At 40.6% G+C, this 24,482-nt stretch overlaps 1 protein-coding gene across 1 annotated transcript in view; it reads right to left on the bottom strand.

The window, feature by feature from the left end:
* Positions 1 to 8,927, bottom strand: part of SLC16A1 (solute carrier family 16 member 1) — a 37,843-nt gene extending 28,916 nt beyond the window's left edge. Inside the window, exon 1 of the mRNA XM_082614636.1 lies at positions 8,778 to 8,927. The gene's annotated coding sequence lies outside the window, so the exon portion shown is untranslated. The remainder of the gene's footprint in view (positions 1 to 8,777) is intronic.
* Between the last annotated feature and the right edge of the window lie 15,555 nt (positions 8,928 to 24,482).

Genomic DNA, 24,482 nt, shown 5'->3' on the forward strand with positions numbered 1-24,482 from the left:
TGCTGTGGCCCGGGGTTCAATCCCTGGTCGGGGAACTAAGATCCCACAAGCCGTGCTGTGTGGCCTAAACAAACAAACAAACAAACAAACAAAGTTGTTTGCTCATTAAGAAAAAAAAGTAACTTCTATGGATATTTCAAAGCTTTTTTTAAAAATTGGAGTATAGTTGCTTTATCAAAGCTTTAAGAGAAGTTAGTAGAACCAATTCTTTATTATATCAGACACAACTAAAATTTATACTTACAAGAGGCACCAATGCTTTAGGATACCTTAGTGTTAAAGATCAATTCAGAAACTAACAAAAGCAAAAACAGTATAATTTTTTTCCAAATCCACGTATTGATGTGACACAAGCATTTAGTAATTTGCAAAAATGAAATTATTTTTTCATTAACTGACAATACCATAATTATAAATTTATCTAATGCTAAGATTCTGTTCCAGCCCACCAATATCACTATTGTTTTTCTGAATATACCTTGCCACATGGAATTAATCCCCTCCATGACATTTTAACTCAATGCTTCTTGGGTAGCATTCTGAAAACTCTAAGATAATAAGTTGCATATTTGTTTCTTCCTTTGTAAGTAACTATTTCCCTAATTAGCTTAGGTGTGTGCTTTTAGATAATGAATTAAGGACAGAGGCTATTGTTTCAACAACAACAACAAGCTAGGGAATTCCCTGACAGTCCATCGTCTAGGACCCCATGCTTCCACGGCAGTGGGCCGGGGTTCCATTCCTGGTCAGGAACTATGATCCCACAAGCTGTGCGGGGAGGCCAAAAAAAGGAACAACCAACTAACCCCTCCCCCATGACCAAATGTAAGGATTCAAAGAATCTGACTCTCCCAGTTTTTGAGAAGTGTGGAAAAATATGAAACCAGAAAAAACCCTCCACTGATGTTATGCTTTCTGGAACTCTAAGAAACACAGGCAGAAAGGTATTTTGTTTTGTTTTGTTTAAATAAAAGAAAAAAAATTATGGAATACAACTTTCGGCACAAAACTTATCTGATCAGTATCACTTTCTGAGTTATTACTACACCAGCAGATTTTGCCTTCTTTAATGCTTCATTTTTGCCTTACTCTAGAGCAGATTAAAAAACTAGCTATTGTCCATTTTGAGACCAAGTCCTGTTCCCTTTCACATGTTAATTTATTTCTTGCTTGGGCAAGAGTTTCCAAATGTAAAACCATTTCAAATTTATATAAAACATAAGAATGTGAGCAGTAGTGAATGAAGAAAGGGAAGTTGGAGGCTGTGTCCTCCAAAAGCAGGTTTTGCTTGGCAGAATTCCAGGCTATATTTTGGAATACCTGTATATGTTGTTTTCTACAGCAATGCAAATATATATTCAACAAATCAAGATCTAAGTGGGCCATTTCAATTTATTAATATATGACCTACCATTTCAATTCATTAATATATGACCTATCCTCTTCCAAAATCTAAAGAAGAAATATAATAGGCTGAATTAAAATTACAAATAGATGTGATATCAAAACTGTGTCATTTATGTTACTTTGAATATAAATCAATATTTGAATATAATTGGTGGTATTTCAGTTAGAATCTACTTCACTACCGGTATTCTGAAGCTTAATGGGGAGATTTACAATTCATTAAAAGGCAAACAACAAAGAAAGCTTTTCCTTGCAAAAGGCTAAGTTGAACTCAGAAAAAATTAACACTATACTTAGTTTCACATGAAAAACTTTTAAGTTTTGAAGACTAGAGGCAACATAGTAACATGCTGACATTTCGTTTCAAAGCTTAATTCTCTTCCTAAAAGTTTCAAACCATATTTTAAAATATATATTTCTTCATCCCTTTCTAGTAATTTCTTATACACATAATTGTTTAATAAATATCCTTTGAATGAGCCTGAACTTCATTATTATGCTACCTTTGACCCTCATTATCTCAAAGAACTAAGTTGTTTTGTTTTCTTGTTTGTTTTATTAGTAACTGACAAACCACAAAAGAGTAAGTATTAAAACTGAGTACTGTTTGTCTGGCATTAAAGCATTATCCACCATTCTCAAATGTTTACTTGCAAAGCTTTTTAAGAATAGAGACTAAAGATTTATCAAAAAGAAGTCGGCATTATTACCTAAAAATATACTGTAATTAAACTTAAATAGCCTTTTTAATTGCTGACAATATAAATCTGTGTTCTCGTTAAGATAATAATCAGTTCCTTTATTAGAAATACATAAGTTTCAGGGACTTCCCTGGTGGCGCAGTGCTTAAGAATCCGCCTGCCAAGGCAGGGGACACGGGTTTGAGCCCTGGTCCGGGAAGATCCCACATGCCGCGGTGCAAATAAGCCCTGCGCCACTACTGAGCCTGCGCGCTCTAGAGCCTGCGAGAGCCACAACTACCAAAGCCCACACTCCTAGAGCCCGTGCTCTGCAACGAGAAGCCACCGCAATGAGAAGCTCGCGCTCGGCAACGAAGAGTAGCCCCCGCTCGCCCCAACTAGAGAAAAAGCCCGCGCGCAGCAACGAAGACCCAACGCAGCCATAAATAAATAAATAAATAAATTTATATATCTATATAAAAAATACGTAAGTTTCAAATGAATGTTTTACTTTCCTGGAAACAGGTAATTTGTTAAACCACTCCTCTTCACTCTACTACATCAAGTAAGTAGTTCTCTAGGTAATACAGTAAATACAAATAACATCATTACACAATCACAATAGATAATAAATGTAATAATAGATAAGTGTAATAATAATAGTAAGTGTATTTCTAACCTACAGAGTAGGTATTTCAAACCTGAGATCTTTAGGGGTTCCTCCAGTTGAGCAAAATAAAGGCCTGAATCTAATATAGCGAGCTGCTGAAGACAAGACTTGAAGCAATTTTAAGCACATTTGCTGAAGCACCCAAAAGAGGGCAAGTCAATGACGACACGCATTATCCTATTTAAGTTATGGCCCTTAAAATAGAACTCCTTTGGAAACAGTAATTTTAAACATATACTTCCTAAATACAAGGGAAAATTATTCTGCCTTAATTTGTGAAAATCATTTTACTCTCCCTTAGCATATACACAAGCATTTTGTTCCCTCTCATTTGTGAGGTCAGAATTTATGATTTAGTACATAAAATTCAAGGGCCAAAAAATTTACATAACTGTGACATCATGAGTTGTGTGCTGTGTTGCATCACAGGTTCTAGCTAACTTTACCCTCACAGAGCAACAGAAGTACAGGAGTTAGGAGCAGCAGTTCTTAGCTTTTTTGGTGCCACAGATTCCTTTAGCAGTGTGATAAAACCTATGAAGCCTTTATCAGAATGTTTTTAAATGTATACAAAGGTATTATTGTCAAAACATTTAAAATTGAATATAATAATGTGATTTTTAAAGTAAGAAATTAGATAAGATCTAGCAGTGGGTCTAATAACCACAGTAATTTCGAAGTAGTGATGAATTTGAACAATTTCAAGATAGCTGCAGCCGCTGTATCATGATACGAAAATGTGATTTCTATTGGTGACAAAGTCACAGGTACTGCCAATACCACTGTGGTTTGTTGCCTGCATTCATAGTTGAAATAAATTCTAAATTTTACTTAGAGGTTAATGAAAAGATGTAATTTTTTCCCCAACCAAGTTCACAGACTCCCTGAATTCCATCCAACATGCAGTATCAATCTGCAGATCCCAGGTTAAAACCTGATTGGGGAACTGAAGAGAAAGTTAATAAAGTAAAAACTTAGCTTTCATTCTCAAAAGCTCAATAAGGCAATTTACAAAAGCTCTGTTAAGCTCTATTATTATCCAAGATAGTTTAACACACCAGAACAGTATCATCAGGCCTTCACTCAATAATCTTCTGAAGATTTATATAAGAAGAGCAAAATCACAGGGAAGAAATATTTTTCAACAAATAATCAAATATGCAGCTTACAGTGCCTGTATATTTTGAGGAATTTCTCCTTTATATGAAGGCTAAATCATTGTAATCAAATCAAATCGGATCCAACATTATGAGTAGCTGTGATCAGCAATAGGGAAGTGTGGACAACCAAAGGAGCTGGATCCTACTGTTTCTGCAGTAGCAGTCTTCAATGGCTTAGCCCATGCAGCCAGTCACACTGTCCTGGATGTGAACTCATGTAGTTATCGTGTATACTGTGACCCCAGGAGAGAAATCACCATTTCTATAAGATCATTATTGCTCTTTTAACCACTTGTCTGCAAGACACTATGGCTCAAACAGGTCACCTACACTAGTCTTCCTGCCATAAATCCATTATGAAATGGATCCTAAAACCAAAAGCAGAGAGGGAGAAAGAGGTGGGGGGAAGGAGAAGGGGAAGGGAAAGGGGAAGAGGAGGAAGAGGAGGGAGAAGAGGGAGAGGAGAGAGAGGGAGAGGTAAAAGAAAAAAATTACAGGAAAAAAGCATGGAGAAAAATTTGTCAGGGCAAATTAAAGGATGAGTAACATACAACTTAAAAGGCCACTGTACCAATCTAATAATGACAGCAGCCTAAATTAGGTAGCAGTAATAAGAATGAAAAAGGGGAGTAGAATGGGGTGGGAAGGAGTGGACACAAAGGGGAGAAGGGGCTGGAACTTAACTGCATTTGGTAGAGTGGGGGCCCACTGGAGAACTATTAAAATGACTCAGATTTTAAGTCTGGCTACCTGGAGTAGTCAATCCCTGTCCTCAAGGAATTTAAAATCTGTAATCTGGTTACAGCTAGAGATTTAGATTTGGTTAGGGAGTGATTCTACCAGAAATTCCCCCAAAGCTATGGGAACAGATAAGCTCTCCAAGAAAGAACAAAGACCAAAAGAATCCCTACCGATTTAAGAACAGAAATTCTAAATATCTCAAATACTAAAAGCTATTCGAGAAACATTAACATCAAGTGCTAAAAAACAACCTAACAAAATATGTACTGGCTTTTTAAAGAGGATGTACCTTGATACATTGAAATACGTTTCTCCAAAAAGAAAGTGTTGTGATCATATATGATATTGTATTAAAGCACACAAACTTTTAACTTGTCCTTACTATTCCAACTACCTCTCTTTTATAGAGGTATTCTAGCTAATCAATTACGAAGGAATGTTAGATTAAAGGCACAATTAAATTATTGCCATTTGCAAACCACTAATGAAATAATGGAACTAGGCCATCAATATAGCAGAATGAGGGACAACCAAACATCATATGCCTCCTGATGGAAAAATACACACCACCACCTATGAATTATATTTGCCCTCTCCACCACACCACGCCTCCTCTCAGAAATCCAACCTCAATCTATCTACAAATTTACAGGAAATACGAGGGATAGGAGAACATGTTAAACTAGGACATGTTAAATCTATACCAGAGGGACATTCAACAAAATCCGGAATGAGGGAAACGGCAGAAAAAAATAACCCGGTTCCATCAACAAATAACTTACGAGGAAAATAAGAGAGAAAAGGGGAACCTGTAGTTTAAAAGACATACCAACCAAATGTAATTTGGATCCCAAATCAAACAGACCACTTACTTTGAAACAATTTATGAAAATTTGAACACTGCCTGGTTATTTGGTGATGTTAATGCTTAAAGGTGGGATAATGGTATTGTGTATGGTTTTTTAAGAGTCATATCTTCTAGAGATATACTGAAATATTTACAGATGAAATGCATAGCTATGTTTTGCTTCACAATAATCCAGTAGGGGGCAGCAGGGAGTAAGTAGGAGTACAGATGAAACAGTAATGGCTGTTTGAAACATCAGTTGGGTTTGAAACTTTCCATAATAAATTATTTAGAAGGGAAAAAAATCACTAACAATAACAGCAAAAACACAGAAAGGACAAAAATGGATTTGAGTCTTGTTTCCAACCCTTACAAGTTGAACAGCCCTGGGCTAGTCACACAACCTCTTAATGTCCATATTGGTTAAATGGAGAACAATAATAAACTCATTTGCTCAAGATAGAAACCTGGGAGATATTTTTAACTTCTCTGGCTTCCCCAGTCTCCCACAAATGGTCTATCACTGAATCCTGTCTGTTCCCCTCTCTCTTCCATCTTCCCACTACTGTCCATCTTGTCCATCACTGTGGTCTCACAAAACTCCAACAGCCTCCCTCCAACCTATTCTCCACTTTGTATCCAGAGTGATACTCCTAAAATTCAAAATGTGATCATGCTATTCCCAGCCCCATTTAAAACCATTAAACTGCTTCATTTAGCTTCAAGACAGGAGCACTTCCTTAAGTTTTTTTTACCTAGTCCCTTCCCTATTTCCTTAAAATGACTAATAAGGCCTTTCATTATCTGATATTGTCTACTTCCATCTTTCCCCATTCTCTCTGTTCCCTCTTCATGCTTTAGCTTTGGTGAAATTCTTTACGTTTTTCTAATGTACCCTGTACTCTGACTGTAGCTTTAGTACTCATGTCTGTAATGCTCTTTCCACTATCACTCCCTGGCCTAGCTAGCTCCTATTCATCCTTCAATTCTCAGGTTAAATAGCATTTCCTCGGAGAGGCCTACCTTTGCTTCTATACTAAATTGGGAGTTTTCTCACACCTACATAATACAGTATTTGTTCCCAAAGGAACCTGTACTTCCTCGATACTTGTTTGTAAAGAGTACTCGTTCTGGTAATTATACATATTATTTGTTTTCCAGTTACACCATAAACTCTGGGAGTGACAGGGCTAAAACTTGCTCATTGCTGAATCCTAGCTCTCTCTGAATCCTAGTGCCTGGCAGCCAATAATAAATCAAGTTGCATCTCCCTAGTCCTCTAACAAAATGAGATTGGCCATGTAGGCATTTACAGGGACCTAAATCCTGCATAGGAATGCATATTATGAAGTGGATGTAAAATATAGTGGGAATGAAGGACGTAAGAAGTTGGGAAGTTATTATTCAAAGTAACTGTTTTTTGGCATGAGATAATTCATATCTATATTTATAATTTTAGAGAACGCACAGGAGCGCCGAACTCACTAAATGGGAGTCAAAAGACACATAATCTCCACCCAACCATTAAAAAGTTTTCAGAACTAAGATGAGAAGTCACTTACCCTCTCCAACCTTAGTTTCCTAATCTATAAAATAAGGGAAACTGACTAGCTGGTCATTAACATCTTTTCCAGAGTTATATGCATTAATATTTAAAAGGCTAAAAATATGTAAACTATTGAAACACTGATCAGTTGGTTCATCCTATGGTGGCATGATCCTTTTTCCTTTTCAATCTGTTTAGGTATGCTATAGCCTATTATGTTAAGCTTACAACTAAACCTTTGAACCTATTCAGCTATAAAGATCTCAGGTAATGCTCCCCAGACCATTAACTTGCATTTTTAACAAGGATCACTGCAATCCAATGAAAGAACAGCATCTATCTAATCCCTGAATTACTTAAGTGCAACTTTTGTTTAATACTTACCCAATACTTGTTTTAAGGGCTAGATGTCTTAAATTCTTTATTATATCTATGGCAATTTGAAGGCAAAATTATACCCTACGGTACAAAACTCGGATTTACAGGTATATTTAGTGCCAAACTAAAAAACTACACTAAAATACATACTCTTTGCATCACCTCACTGGTCTGGTAGCTGACATCAAAACTGCTTATTAATGGCTAATTCCTACTTACACTCTTTCAAACTCTCATACAATTCAGAGTTCACCCTATCACTACATTCCTCTAGTAACTAGACCCACATTTGTTTTATCAGGGCACTGAAGTGTACACATTTTATTTCGAAACCAGAATAATTTTTGAAAAAAAAATTTCAAAACTAGTTGACAAAGTAGCTTGTCAACATTTTACTCTTATCAGTAGATGCCTAGTTTATAAGCAAACTGGAAACTCGACTAAAGTAGTAACGTTTGTTTTTTGGGGAGTAATGTTTGTTTTTTTGATTAAGATTAATTACAAACTAGTTTTGGCAACTAACTGCTTGTCGCACCAAATAAGTCATGACAAATAAATGAAATGTTAAAACGCACGTGGAAAAAAAGGATGTGTTTGGAACAAAAAGCGTGCATCAGACCAAGTGTAACGCTATGCTTCAGATTCCTCCCGACAGGGCCGCCTTAAAGCCCCAGAGCGAGGGCGCTGCGGCGGACGTTTTGCAGCTACAGGTTGAATGACAAAGAGTTCCCGTCAGCACCACTCCGGGCGTCTGCCAGTTGCAACGTCCCCTCGTCAAAGTCCTCTCAGACACTGCAGTCACGCCTAGGCTGCGGGGACTGCAGCTCTCTCAGGCCACTACCGCCAAGTCGCCAGGTGGGACAAGGATTGGCTGGCCGAGGAGGTTGGGCCGGGCGTGCCACGAGTCCAAAATAACTCCCGCCCTGAGTCCCTACCCCGGGAGAAAGCCGCCAGCAGTCTGGAGGCACCACGTGAATCGGCCCCACGTCGATCCTTTACCAGATCAAAAGCATCTCCGGAGCAGCCTAGTTAAGACTAGAGGGGAAGCGACTTCCCCAAGGTCACCGGCACCTCGACCCCACTCCTCGACCAGGCCGGTGGCCCGCACCTGACAACGGGGCTGCAGCTCTGCTGGGAGAAGCGCTGTCCCCAGCGCCTCAGGGTCTCCTTCACCAACGCTGCGCTCCGAGGCCACGTGGCTGCTGCGGCCAAGATGCCCCCGCCCGGCCGCCCCCGCTCCCCCAGAGACCAAGCTCTCCACTCCCCCGAGGCTCCCTCCGACCCAGCCGAGGAAGCAAGGGCACCGCGGGGTCCCGGCCGAACGTGCGGCCGCCAGTTACCAACTAACCGTTATGCGCGGCTCGCGGCGCCGAGCGTGAACGTGACGCCGCGGCGCGGCTGGAGTCCCTCAGGGCCCAGGGTCCAGGTAGCGTCTTTCACCGGCTGCCTCGTCCGTTCGCCCGGGAACCCACGCGACCGGATAGTCACGTCGCAGCTTGCCAGCACTTTGTCGGGCAGAGCCCGCGAGGCTGCCTTATAACTGGCCGGGGCCGGAGCATGCGCACAGGGGGCGGAGTCGGCCCTCCCGGCCACCGCCCCCTCCCCCCTACACTCACACCCGAACCGCGACTCGCGCCTCCACAGCTCTCAGGCGCGCGCCCGCTCACTCTCGCGCGCGCGCTGGCGCCCCCTCCCCGCCACGTGACCGGCGGCCCGGCAAGACCCGAAAGCTGCGCCCCGCTATGCAACGCGGACCGCGTTGCAGCACTGCTGTGGGGGACTCGCCCTTTCGGCCAGCCGTCGGAGGACCTCGGGGTGACCTACTAGCATCTGGGACACCAACGTCGATCTCGCCCTCAGTCTCTGCCAGAGAAAGGGGGGAAACCGCTAAGGACGGATGGGGCGTGCCCCCCGGCTCCTGACTCAGGTGTTGGGGGAGATGGGCGCGCGGAAGAGCGGGGAAGTGACTGGAAGTGGGGGACTGGGCGGGGTTTGAGTGGACGCGGGTGCACCTCCGATCCGGGAAGAGGCCGAGGGCTAGAGGTTAAGAGCGTGGGCTGTGGGCTCGCTGCTTGAGTTCCGTGTCCTCGGGGAAGTCACTCAAACCCTCAGGGCCTGTTTCCTGCTCCCTAAAATGGCAACAGTAGTAGAAGCGACCTCAGAAGCGCTTTTGGTGGTTTTGATGAGAGAATTTATGGAAACTTCTTCTTACAGAGCCTGGTCTGTAGCATTTGGTGAATGGTGGGTATAAAGGCAGAAGTCGGGAGAGAAGAGCACGTCTGACGGTGGCGACACTGGTCCCAAGGGAGGGTCTGTGTGTCGGAAATATGAAGAAATGAGACTACAGAGAGGCCAACTTTTTATGGACGCTGAGGATTTGGGACAAGATATAATTATAGCTCACAGTTCTGAAGGGCCGATTGTATTCTTAGCAGTTCACCTGAACTATCCTCACAACCCTATGGTGTTGTTAAAGTGATCACATTAAATATTCATGGAGTGCTTCTGATGTCTCAGAGGTATTTCTTTTGAGAAATGCCAAGAATGTACGAATCAAGGCCCCTGCCTTACAAATTTTGGGGGAGGGTGAGTCAGGTAGAAATCCACCAACATTGACAAGTACTTGGAGCCTGCCCTCCTCTCCTCCCCTCCCCCTCTCCTTACTTAATTCCCTCTACAACCCTGTGAGGTTGGCCTTCAGCTTTTTGTTTTCCAAGTGAGGAACCTAGATTGTGATGGAGTGGGGATTGAAGGATAAAATTCTGAACGCTTCCGTGTGCTTTCTTCCTCTCTCCCACTCTGACTCTGTTTCACACAACAAAAAGCTTTCAGTAACAGTTCAGCACATTAGAAGACAGTATGGAATCTATAACCAAGTACTGCTTATAAGCAGTAATCGCTTTTTACCTTTGATAAATGCAGAGAAGGAAGGCTCTTCAGGTGTCTCGGGTGGTCAGGATTTAGAACAGCAGTGCTTCAGGACTGTTAGGGTAGTAGCAGCATTCAGGGTAGGTGGTAGGAGAGTTGAATTAGGGGGATAAACTAGGACTGGTTCAGAGGTGAACTATCAGGACCTGAACAATGGAATGTAGTGGTAAGTAGTAGAATAAGATGATTCCCAGGAAACCTCAAAAGAAGGCTTATAGAGGAGCATAGTGTGGTAGATTAATGATATGGACCCAGGATCAGATCTGAATTCCAACTTTGATACTTGGCACTTAACTAGCTCTTTGTCCCTAGACAAATCATTTTACCTCTCTGACCCTCCCTCATTCTCTGCTCTGTACAACAAGGACAGTACCTTCCCCACAGAGTTGTTATGATAATAAAGTCAGTATTTACTTTAGTGTCTGGCATATAGTAAGCACTAAATAAATGTATAACCATGGAAAACCATAAAATTGAATCCTAAAGATTAAAGTTCCCTCACTTGGTCCTAACAGTGTAGTCACAGGATCATACTTAGTGTTGTATTGTAGTTTTGTGTTCCTTTTCTTGAAGCTGTCCACCAAAATTATCTATACTTCAAGCCTCATAAAATCTGGATCTGCTCCTAGTAGGATATGGAGTGTTGTGAAAAGAACATAGGCTTTGGAATCAGACTTGTTCCCATAACTTATTATCCCTGTTACTTTAGGCAGTTAATTCACTGACCTATTCTGGCCTCAGTTTTCTTACCAGATAAGTTGAAGGGAATATCTACCAGCCTGAGCTGTTGTGAGTCAAATAAGATAGTATTCGCAAAAGCAGTGAAACTTGGAAAGTGCTCTACAAATGTTTATGAATTAATATTGGTATAATTTGTCCATAAAGTGTATGAGGCAAAGATCAGAAGCATCCCCAAGGTGGGACTTCCCTGGCTGCCCAGTGGTTAAGACTCCTCACTTCCAGTGCAGGGGACGCAGGTTCCATCCCTGGTTGGGGAGCAAAGGTCCCACATGCTGCGTGGCCAAAAAATAAATAAAGGAAACAAAGTAAAAGATTAAAAAAAGCAACTCCAGCGTTCTTAGCTGAAAAAGTAGAAACGGTGTGGGTGAGCTGGCAAAAATAATGAAATGACACAGGTAAAATTTTTGCTTTTCTGCCAGGTTTTCTTCCTGATTAATCCATGAGACACTGAAGAGGTAAACTAGTAAGCATAAGATCAGAAATTTAGAGCTAAGAGGAGGTTGAAGATCATCTAGCAGAACCCCCTACATTTTACAGAAAACGAAATTAAGGTCTAGGGAAGCTAAAAGACTTTTCTAAGTCCACCCATCTAATAAGTGGCCTGATCAGAAGAACCAGATCTCTAGGCTCCAGGTTCTTACAGTTCTAAGCAATCTTTAAGATAAAAACATTTCATCATGGAGTCTTTCAAAATCAGAGAAGGTATGGTGCTCTCTAGTGGCTTTTGGCTTCATCACAAAATTTTCTAGGTACACTTTTCTATTTTAAAGGTTGATAGACTGCAAGCTTGTTAGTAAGCGAGCAAAACTTCTGAAGATTTCGAGGTAAGAGTTATAACTTCAGAAATTAGTAATGAGACATGCAAATGCAAAATTTGAAAGTTCATAACAACTAGTTACTATTCAAGTTGAGAAATTTACTCAATTGCTTTATCTGGAAAAGGAGAATAATAAAATTACTGTGTATTTTCTCTGGAAATCAACTGTGTACTTCATTTACATTCTCCCAGTTATTCCATCATTTCTGTGACTTAGGAAATAGCAGGAAAGGATTCTTTTAAAACACAATAATACTTAATAGATTAAGAACATTCCCCCCATTTAGCATTTATAGCAATTTAGTTGGGAATGTGGAAAATGAAATTTTCAGAACAGTCCATATGGGGAACAAGTAACAAGAATATTCCTTTTTGACCTATTGATCCTCTAATTCAGTTTGTTTTCAGCCAAACTGCATAAGGCTCTCCTTATGGCAGTCCAGTTCCCATACCCTTATTCCATTCAGTGGTCTGATATGGCTTTTGTCTCCTGCTTCTTGTCTCTGCCAGCACAGGCTAGTTTTGGCCTATGCTGTTTGTAACCTACATCACTGTTTAGGACCTTTCCTAGCAAGCATTCCTTTTAGGCCTGGTCCTACATATTTGCCAGCCTATCTACTTCTTTGACCCTGGCTAACCCTGAGCTTGCCCCTTCTTTTTTTCCTCTCTCCTGTCTCTTCCTTTCTTTCTTCCTTCTTCTCTCCCTCCCTCCCTCCCTTCCTGTCTTTAGTATTCTAGGCAGGTGGGCTGAGGGTGGGGGAATAACAATAACAATAAATTGATGATGGCTAAGATTTAGGGAATATTTAGTATATGCCAGCCATCGATCTAAGCTTTTTACACATATTAACTCATTGACTCCTCATAAAAATGCTATGGACTAGGTACTATTTTTTTAAATTATTTGGCTGTGCCAGGCCTTAGTTGTGGCATGTGGGATATTTTAGTTGCGGCATGCGGGATCTGGTTCCCTGACCAGGGATCAAACTCGGGCCACCTGCATTGGGAGTGCAGTCTTAGCCACTGGACCACCAGGGAAGTCTGTGGACTAGGTACTAATATAATCCCTATTTTACAGACAGATACAGTTACAGAGGTAACATATAGAGATGTTAAGTAACTGGCCCAAAGTCACATAATCAGCATTGTCTGGAATTAACAGGAAGTAGTCATTATTTAGTTTTCAGTATAAATATATGAGTAGAAATTGTCATTTGTAACTGATAATACCATAGGAGACTAATGAATAGACTTTGAAGGCCACCCTAGGAAGACCATGTTCTAGGTTGCTTCTACCCCTGGTAAAGCTAAACAGTCATTACAAAAACTGTTGGCCAGGGCTTCCCCAGTGACGCAGTGGTTAAGAATCCACCTGCCAATGCAGGGGACACGGGTTCGAGCCCTGGTTCGGGAAGATCCCACATGCCATGGAGCAACTAAGCCCGTGCGCCATAACTACTGAGCCTGCGCTCTAGAGCCCGCAAGGCACAACTACTGAGCCCGCGTGCCTAGAGCCCGTGCTCCGCAACAAGAGAAGCCACCACAATGCGAAGCCCGCGCATCACAGCAAAGAGTAGCCCCCGCTTGCCGCAGCTAGAGAAAGCCCACACGCAGCAACGAAGACCCAATGCAGCCAAAAAAAAAAAAAACAAAACAAAACTGTTGGCCATGGAAGCTGCCTTTGAAACTAGAGAGTTCAAAAGGAACTACCCCCTGCTTATCTGAATCAGGGTAGTTGTGAACCTCTGGGCAGGTAAGTTGGGGTGGAGATGTTGGGATATCTTTTTCAACAGCTAAATTTTAAAATCACCTATATTCCAGGAAGCTCTGGGTGTCCTGGCACCCACATTCCACGCTGTGAGATCTTTCAGCGTGAGAACTTGGACCTTATGGCCCTCACCCAACAGCAGCAGCAGGCAGTTGGAACTCCTTGAACATCTGTACCTCAAACCTGGTGTGACTCGGAAGAGGGGTGCATGCAGCAAAGGAAGCCTCTTAGATCATAATGACTAACTTTATGTATCCACTTGCCTGGGGAGTCAGGCCTGGATGTTCTAACTGGACCTTGATACTGCTGCACTGGTGTACAAGATGAGGCTTGGATAAAGCACAGAAATCAATCTGTGGTAACCTCTGAGAACCCTGAATCTGCTACAGTTCCCTGCACCGTACAGCACCTGTGACACCTGTGCCCAGGTGAGGTCCAGGGCTGTCAGCCTCACTTCTGAGCTGTGTATTAATAGAGTGAAGCCTCTCTCCACCCACTTTCCTTTTGCACAAATCATGAGTTCAGATGTCATGCCTATTGTATTTTACCCTGACAGCCTTAATTTTTGTGGTCATAGAATAAGGCCATACCTCTCTGGGTAGGGTGTAAAGATTTCCCTAAATAAGGTAAATGTTCTCATCATCGATCATTCAGAGAAGAAGAGAATTCTCACACAGGAATACTTGCAGCATGGAACAGGCAAGATGGCACTTCTGGATTTACTTTCTTAGGGTTTGGACTTAGAGGAGGTAAGAAATGTTGAGGGCCCTCCTCACTGATTCTGGGGAAATGGCCTCTGCCTCAGAGCTACCTAGTAGGAACCAGGCAAAGAGGTTTTCCTGGAGACCCAGAAATGAAGGTAAATATTCATGTTTTGTTAGTCTGCTTATTGATGCATCACTCTACTTATCCTTGAACTTCAGTCAAGTTTAATCTATCCATCTAGGCATCCAAGTTCACGTGTTTCAAATGAAGCACTTTTACGTATAGCACTAACAATACAAGTTTGCTCAACATTTCTGCATAATACATTATTCAATAATTCAAAAGAAAATGGAATTCTTTAAATTACTAACACTTTATATTTAATCAGTATAAAGGGGAAAACAACGACAGGAAATTGTGTGCGGGTTAGAAAGTGAGGAACGGGTAGGCAGATGGGGAGTAGGGCGAACAAATATTGCAGCAGGCTAGTCTGTTCCAGATTGGTCTCTGCTGAAGCATTTAAGAAGCAGGCAAAAAGGGAGTGCTCCTTCCTGGCCCCCAAGTCCTCCCCATGGTGTCAGTGGTGATTTATGAAAGATCTTCAAGGAAAAGCTTAGTCTCAAAACAAAGGTCTTAGTAACAAGATTTGGCAGTCCCCTCCCTATGAGGAGATTCTCCTTCCATTACGACCTTTGGCAGATCAGGATTCAAGTCTGAGACCCTGTGGATTGCCTTACAATTTCACCCACAGTTTTCTCTCATTCCAGGCCCGTGGTTCCATTTTGGTCACCATGGCCACAGTAACTGAAATGGCCTGCTTCATCATTTGCAATGGACAGCCTCCAGCCCCAGACTTGAAACTAACTGCCTAAAGACAAGTTATTTTCTCCCTAGTGTCTCAAACTCATGGTCTCAGACTGAGGGCTTTAATTTTATCCTGCTTTGGGAGAGCCCTCTTTAAGTCTTCTAGATCTACATAATGCCTCTTACTGTTTATCATTTCTAATCTAGTAGCAAAAAAGAAACTGAAATATCTTGTAGCAGAATATCCTTTATTCTATGATACCTACCTCCGGGATACCTGGTCTATTCAGTGCCCCCAAACCAGAAGCATAGTAACTCTTACCAAGCTCAGAATATACCATTCTACTGCAGCTGTGGGTTTTGTTTTTTTTTTCACCACTCCCTCATTGATTTGTCTCATGTATGCTTGCCATAGCCACATCACCAGGAACCAGAATCTGGAGAAGTTACATGCCAGCAACAACAGGAAGCACAAAGCTGTAAACTGCAAACAGGCAACAAACATCAGGGCAACCATCCATGTAGAAGATTAGGTATGCCTTTCATGTTGCATCAGGCCAAAACAGTAATAATGAAATAATGGGTTTTTTGCTCCTGTTTCCAATGAAAAGATAAATTAATCTTGGAGCCTTCCAACTTCATATGTATCCCCTCTGGTTTGCTAGTCATTGCATTTACCAACCCAGGTGAGACCACATCATACATGAAACAGCCCAAATATGCTTCAACCATAACATGGGAATATATAATGCAGGCTATGTTGATTACCAAGCCCACTTACAAAATCCAATGGAATGAGTGAGGTATGGACACCAGGACTTACTGGAGGAGTTCCTTGTTGCTGGAACCATGCTTCTTAACAAAGACCTTCCACCAAGAATCTAGGAAAATCCCATCCCATTCCCCCAAACTTATAGGTATGTTATTAAGCTATTCTTATGCTTAGTCATAAAGTGGGTATTTTTTAGCTTATAATTACTAAAAGGCTCAGATTTAAACCTAGGTCTCATAGCTTGTGCTGCTAAATGCTGGACGATTTTCATTTATCTAAAACTCTGAGGTCATAGGGAGGGCTGGGGATGAGGAGGATAAGAGGCAGGAAATAGATGGCTGTTTTATAGTCCCAAACCTGAGCCTTAGCGTTCCATGCTGTTTCTTCAGAGAAAGCACTTCCTTTGTGTACCAGGTGAGCTGTATACAGAATACCATGGACATGAAAGAGAAGCAGACAGACTAACAAGGGAGTAGTTTTAGTAATTCTATTATATAATTCAAACCTCTTTGTAACCCAGTTTAGCTGCCCCACTAATTAACGTGAATTAATAAGTTTCATAATTATCATATTTACTCACCAGGTTCCTTCTACATAATTACTGTTTACACTTTAATAAATTGCTTAGGAAGGCCACCTCCAAATCCAAATTAAATGTAGTGTGTTTCATTTCATATTTCCTTCCCGTGGGCACATGATGATTTTGGAAAAAGCTTTGGCTTGATAATTAAATTCCATATCTCGCTCTCTCTAAAACATTACATATTCATAAGCCTTGCCAATCCAAGGGAAGGGCTCTTCTAGGCTGTTAGTGGATCTCCTGAAATTTTAAGGACTTAAGCAAAAATGGATGCAGTCTTTGTACTTTAAAATTCAGGCATTCCAAACTTCTAATGTGTTGTCAGCTAACAAGAATGCAAAAGTCATAGAATTGGGCTTCCCTGGTGGCACAGTGGTTAAGAATCTGCCTGCCAATGCAGGGGACACAGGTTCGAGCCCTGGTCCGGGAAGATCCCACATGCCACGGAGCAACTAAGCCCATGGGCCACAGTTACTGAGCCTGCGCTCTAGAGCCCCTGAGCCACAAGTACTGAAGCCTGTGAACTTAGAGCCCGAGCTGCACAACGAAGAGTAGCCCCCGCTTGACGCAACTAGAGAAAGCCGCGCAGCAACAAAGACCCAATGCAGCCAAAAATAAATAATAAATTAATTTTTTTTTAAGTCTTAGAATTCAGAAAATATCTTGAGTATTAGACAGCCATATAAACATTTTATGGTCTAATTTATACAGTTTCCATATAGAAAGCTTTTCCTCAGGTCAGCAAAGCAAATTAAGTTTCTCCTTTATTTTCACATGAGGGGAGAAAGCTGGGGAAAGAGAAGGAAAGGTAATGTTTTTAAGGTAGATTAAAAAGGCCTAATGCCCCAAGAATTTTCTATCTATGTATTGGAGGGACATTTAAATTCTTTGTTAGCATTTGGTATGACTTTCTGTCAACTTGGAAAGTTAACCTTTCTAGAACAGTCTCTACTAGAAATTGGGACTTCCTCTTCAAAAAGATTTTTGCTTACTTCTTTTCAAAGAGATTGCAAGATAATTTTAACTCACTGAAGAACATTTTCCACCTCTTGATTAACCAATAGAGCTATAGTACAGTTCCTTTTATCCCTCCTCCCTTTGTCTTTTAGACTGGAAGGTATCAAAAGGTAAAAGGTGTTCAGAAATGGAGGCAAACATAGATGAAGCCTAAAGACATTCCCACGTATCCAGGTCTCTAGCAGCCTTCCTCCTGGCCTCTTCCTCGTGGCATTCTATCCTTATCAGGAAAAAAAAAAATTACTCTGTAGGCCCCCACTCAAGGACCTGACTTCCCTGGGAATTTTTATTCTTATATTCAAAATACATATAGAGTTTGATTCAGTTAAGTTTTATGACACGGAGACTTCCCTGGTGGCACAGTGGTTAAGAATCTGCCTGCCAATGCAGGGGACATGGGTTCGAGCCCTGGTCCAGGAAGATCCCACATGCTGCAGAGCAACTAAGCCCATGTGCCACAACTACTGAGCCTGTGCTCTAGAGCCCGCAAGCCACGACTACTGAAGCCCGTGCGCCTAGAGCCTGTGCTCCACAACAAGAGAAGCCACCACAATGAGAAGCCCATGCACCGCAATGAAGAGTAGCCCCCACTAGCCACAACTAGAGAAAGCCCGTGCGCAGCAATGAAGACCCAATTCAGCCAAAAGTTTAAAAATTAATAAATTTATATAAAAAAGACCAGATAGATGCTAGTTTAAAAAAAAGTTTTATGACATGAAAATTGTTGAAAAGCAATAAATTATTACTGTGTAATTTCTGTTTATATCAGTGGTCTCTGTTTTAAACTCATTTGAGAAAGAATAGGCTATGCAAGACATGGAAGGAACCTAAGTGTCCATCGACAGATGAATGGATAAAGAAGGTATGGCACATATATACAATGGAATATCACTCAGCCATAAAAAGAAACGAAATTGAGTTATTTGTAGTGAGGTGGATGGACCTAGAGTCTGTCATACAGAGTGAAGTAAGTCAGAGAAAAACAAAAATCTGTACGCTAACACACTTATATATGGAATCTTAAAAAAAAAAAAAGGGTTCTGAAGAACCTAGTGACGGGACAGGAATAAAGACACAGACATAGAGAATGGACTTGAGGACACGGGGAGGGGTAAGGGTAAGCTGGGACAAAGTGAGAGAGTGGTGGTGTATATATGGACATATATACACTACCAAATGTAAAATAGATAGCTAGTGGGAAGCAGCCACATAGCACAGGGAGATCAGCTAGGTGGTTTGTGACCACCTAGAGGGGTGGGATAGGGAGGGTGGGTGGGAGGGAGATGCAAGAGGGAAGAGATATGGGGATATATGTATATGTATAACTGATTCACTTTGTTATAAAGCAGAAACTAACACACCATTGTAAAGCAATTATACTCCGATAAAAACGTTAAAAAAAAAAAAAGAATAGGCTATGAACTTCTCTCAACCTTTGATGCAGGACTCCAGCTGAACTAGCAAAGGACATTACCTGAAAGAAACTTAAATATTTTTTTCTTTCACAATTTAACTTTCTGTCTTTTCTCCTTCCCAATGTATCGCTATAAACTTCTTACAAACAGGGACTGTTTCTTCTCCTGGTATCATACAGATTGCTTTATATAAACCTACATATGTGCTAATACAACTTGGTTGATTATTTCAAAGTGGTGTCAGCATAATAATGATGCTAAATAGCAACTAACATTTATATAGCACAGCCTCTGTGCCAGGCACTGTTGTAAGCATTTTATGTAGAGTTGCTTAATGTAAAGCCACTTTTATCTGGTTGTCTTTATTTTTCTGGCAAAACGCTTTAAAAATCTGTGCTGCAGTAAATTCCACAATTCAGCCTTCACCTCCCCAACAAGAATAACTAGAATTCCAGCGTCGTCTCTTTATTATTTTAACTCCAATAAACTATCACTTTTTAGGTCCATGCTTGCCCTCAAGACTTGACCTGAGGACACAGCTGGTAGTTGGTTTGCTTATCTTAGCATAGAAAGCAGCAAACAAAGCCTCAAGTAACTTTGCTCTTGGTATAAATCCTTGATTAGCTTCACTGAAGTAAAAGATGCAGTTAAAAAGTTGATTTGAAGTTTGCTTGCTCTACCTTTCATAATTTTTCCGGAAAAATATTGGCCAGGTCAGCAAATATATGCCATATATATATATAGAGAGAGATAGATAGATAGATAGATAGATAGATGTGAAGGTTCCTTATCCCTTGTAATGCAATAAAGAGTAATGAATTGGTTCAATTTAGAATCTAACAAAATGACTAGTTTTTCCTTCCAATTCAGACTTTTTTTCTCTTCTTAAGACATTTAGTTTCATGCAGTTATGAAATTTCACTGTTTAGCAGTGAGAAGAAGTTTGATAAAACTGCCATTAGACAAGCTTGGACCTTTTTAAATATATATATTTATTTATTTTGGCTGTGCCAAGTCTTAGTTGTGGCACGCAGGATCTTCGTTGCAGCATGCGGGATCTTTAGTTGCAGCATGTGAACTCTTAGTTGTGGCATGCATGCAGGATCTAGTTCCCTGACCAGGGATTGAACCCAGGCCCCTTGCATTGGGAGTGCTGAGTCTTACCCAAACCAGACCACCAGGGAAGTCCCGGGACCTGAAATCCGACAAAAACAAGAGGTGTTTTTGCCAATTAGTAATTCTTCCGTAGATTTAGGGGATGGAAGATAATCTGGCTTTGTTCACTTAGGAATTTATTTATTTATTTATTTATGGCTGTGTTGGGTCTTTGTTGCTGCTCACGGACTTTCTCTAGCTGTGGTGAGCGGGAGCTACTCTTCGTTGTGGTGCGCGGGCCTCTCATTGCAGTGCCTTCTCTTGTTGTGGAGCACGGGCTCTAGCATGTGTGGACTTAAGTAGTTGTGGCACGTGGGCTCACCAGTTGTGGCGCGTGGGCTCTAGAGTGCAGGCTCAGTAGTTGTGGTACACGGGCTTAGTTGCTTATTGGCTTGTGGGATCTTCCTGAACCAGGGCTCGAACCCGTGTCCCTTGCATTGGCAGGCGGATTCTTAACCACTGCACTACCAGGGAAATCCCAACTTAGGAATTTTTAAAGCACTAGCCTAGAACCAATTATAAAAATGTTGTTGTTCTATTAACCAAAACACTTTTCCTAGCTGCACCACACTTCTGCCATTTCTGAAGGTGTTTACAGAAACTTTGCTACTGTTTTGGCACATCCATTTTAGCAATACCACTGCTATACTTACAGATTCCACAAGGCTTTAGTAATCCAAGTGCATGTTTAAGACATTTGTTCATTGTACTTTAATTCATCCATTTATTCATTCATTCCATGTTTATTGAATACCTACTATGAGTAATAAGATTTTTATAATTACATTATTTGTAAAAATTTGTTAATTCCTGTACATGGGACAAAATTTTAATAACACAAAGGAATATACAGTGAAAAAGAAATCTTATAAGTATATACATAGATTTTTTAATATATATATAATGGTAGCATACTGTATATACTATTCTGTACCTCTCCTTTTTTCACTTAACAGTTTCTAATGGATAAGGTTTATTGCTCTTTGGGTACATTAGATTAATTTCAATATCATGACCAGCACATTTCAATATTGAAGTTTTAGTAAAAAGATGCTCCAGAAAAGACCGTGAAATGATTTCCTTAAGTCAGTAGGACAGTGTTTGTTACAGAATCAAAAAGTTATCACAAACTTCTACCTTTTCTAAAAAATAAATTGTAAATATAGTTAGACACATGAAACAACCAAAAAAAAACCCACAAAAAGCAAAAATAAAAAAAGAGGAAAGAGAATAATAATAAATACATGTTCAGAAAAGAATCTGTATAGGCTCAGGAAAAGGTAAAGGGGCAATAAGCTATGTGAAGATGTGCTTTGTGATTCTGTACATGATGTTACAAGTTGTTCTTGTTGAATGATCGGCTATCAACAATAACCTGCTCAGCCAGTAAGTCAGAGTCCATCAAGGGGGTTCTGTGGGTTTCCATTGTTTCTAGCTTAGTGTTTTTTCTAAGGGGTCTAAAGAGCACCGCATTTTTCAGGATCACTGAAAGCTTTTTGTTTTGTTTTGTTTTTTAGAAGGTTCTAACGAAGGTAGCGACTTCCAAGGTTTTTGCCTTTTTATTTACCTAGCCAATCCACCCACATAATCTGATGAGTCAAATTGTCAAATATCTGAATGTAAAATTTTCTGCCATCGGGCTTCCCTGGTGGCGCAGTGGTTGAGAGTCCGCCTGCTGATGCAGGGGACACGGGTTCGTGCCCCGGTCTGGGAAGATCCCACATGCCGCAGAGCGGCTGGGCCCGTGAGCCATGGCCGTTGAGCCTGCGCATCTGGAGCCTGTGCTCCACAACAGGAGAGGCCACGACAGTGAGAGGCCCGCGTACCACAAAAAAAAAAAAAAAAAAAAAAAAATTTCTGCCATCATAATTTTGATACAGTCTAGGAAGTTGTACATTTAAAAATTGAATACCTGCAATGTGTGTTCCTCCAGTTTATCCAGTATTGGCTTACTGATGTTTAAGATTTATTAATGTTCAATGCAAAAAATTAATGAAGTCTTAATATCTTACTAAAAGTATTTCAGGGACTTCCCTGGTGGCGCAGTGGATAAGAATCTGCCTGCCAATCCAGGGGACACAGGTTCGATCCCTGGTCCAGGAAGATCCCACATGCCGTGGAGCCACTAAGCCCATGAGCCACAACTACTGAGCCTGTGAGCCACAGCTACTGAAGCCCGTGCGCCCAGAGTCCATGCTCGGCAACAAGAGAAGCCACCACAAGGAGAACCCGCACACCACAACAAAGAGTAGCCCCCGCTCGCCACAACTAGAGAAAGCCCATGAGCAGCAATGAAGACCCAACACAGCCAAAAACAAAAAAATAAATAAAATTAAAAATATTTCATTATTGGGACTTCCCTTGTGGTCCAGTAGTTAAGAATCCGCCTTCCAATGCAGGGGACATGGATTCGATCCCTGGTCGGGGACCTAAGATCCCACATGCCACAGGGCAACTAAGCCTGTGCACCACAACTAGAGAGAAGCTTGCGCACCGCAACGAAGAGCCTGTGCGCCGCAATGAAAGATGCTATATAGCTTAGGAAACTATATTCAGTATTTTGTAATAACCTATAATGGAAAAGAATCTGAAAAAGTGTACATACAGTAAGTCCCATACGTACGAACCTTCAAGTTGCGAACTTTCAAAGATGCGAACATACGTTCCCATGTCCAATCACATAAGTTGGTTCATGTGTCTGGCGTACATTGTCACATGTGCATCCCCTACAAGTAGTTGTGCTTTTGTGTACTTTACTGTACAGTACCATATAGAGTACAGGAGTACAGTATCTTTATTTCAAGCCCAGGATGTTTGGAAGCAAGCTTAAAAGCAGCAGTGATGTAGCTGGTACTACTGTACTTTTCAAGATACTGTACTGTAAGATTAAAAACGTTTTTTTGTGTGTGTTTGTTTTTTATGTATTATTTGTGCTAAAAGTAATATAAACCTATTGCAGTACAGTACTATATAGCCGATTGTGTTAGTTGGGTACCTAGGTTAACTTTGTTGGACTTATGAACAAATTGGACTTACAAGCGTGCTCTCAGAACGGAACTCATTCATATGTAGGGGACTTACTTGTGTATATAACTGAATCACTTTGCTGTACACCTGAAACTAACACAACATTGTAAATCAACTATATTTTAATAAAAAATGAATAAAATTTAAAAACCTGAATCTCCCTGAATCTGCAGGGCACCTTCTAAACTCTACCCCATCGAAAAAAGTGAGGCATTTGAGGATATCTCAAAAAGAAAAGTGGTGAGCAAGTGGGAAAATGGGCAAAAGAATGGTAATAGACATTTAACCAAAGAAAGAAATGCAAATGACCAAAGCAAAATACAGAAAAGTATTCAATAATAATCAGATATGGATATCGACAGGGATTTCTCTGAATTATAAAGTCCAGACCAAGGGGGGAAAGCGGGGGTGGGCTGAACTGGGAGATTGGGATTGACATATATACACTAATATGTATAAAACAGATAACTAATAAAAACCTGCTATATTAAAAAGTAAATTATGTAATAGTTTTTCACAAGACATATTGGCAAAGATGTATTTAAATTATAAAACCAGTTTTATAACTCTCAAGGGTGTCTGGAAACCAGCACTCTCATACATTGCTAGTAGGAGTAATTCTAGTTATGAGAATTTATCCTTAGGAAATAATCATATATTCTTGTACAAGTTTTTTCAGTGCAGTGCTATTTATAATAAAGACTATACATAACCTAGATGTTTAACGATAATAGGTGAGTTAAACTGTGGTTTTTCTCGGGACTTCCCTGGTGGTCCAGTGGTTAAGACTCCATGCTCCCAATGCAGGAGCCCTGGGTTCGATGCCTGGTCAAGGAACTAGAGCTCGCATGCCACAACTAGGAGCCCGTGTGCCACAACTAAGACCTGGCACAGCCAAAATAAATAAATAAATATTTTTCTAAAAAACTTTTTTCTAAATGTTGGATTACAAATGTAGCCGTGAAAAACAACCGTGCTTTAGAAAAATATGGGGAATATTTATGATGTATTATTAAAGAATGAAGGTGTCAAAACACTAAGCACAAATCCATCACGATTTTATTTTTTAAGTAAAGTATGAGCACAAAAGTAACATTAGAAGATTATAACTCAAAATGTTAAGAATGTTACTCAGTGGTGGGATTATAGGGTGGTATTTATTTTCTTTATATCTTTATTTGGATATTTTTTATAATTTTTAAGTTGTGCCATGACTACCTAAAAAAAAAGGAATACACTTTATATAAGAGAGCTATTTTGTTTTAAGCACCTGTGGTAAGTGATTTTTTTTTTTTAAACTGGAAGATACTGAGCATTCCATATA

Source organism: Mesoplodon mirus (assembly GCF_964341445.2).
Source record: "Mesoplodon mirus genome assembly, chromosome: 3".
Classification (NCBI taxonomy): Eukaryota; Metazoa; Chordata; class Mammalia; order Artiodactyla; family Ziphiidae; genus Mesoplodon; species Mesoplodon mirus.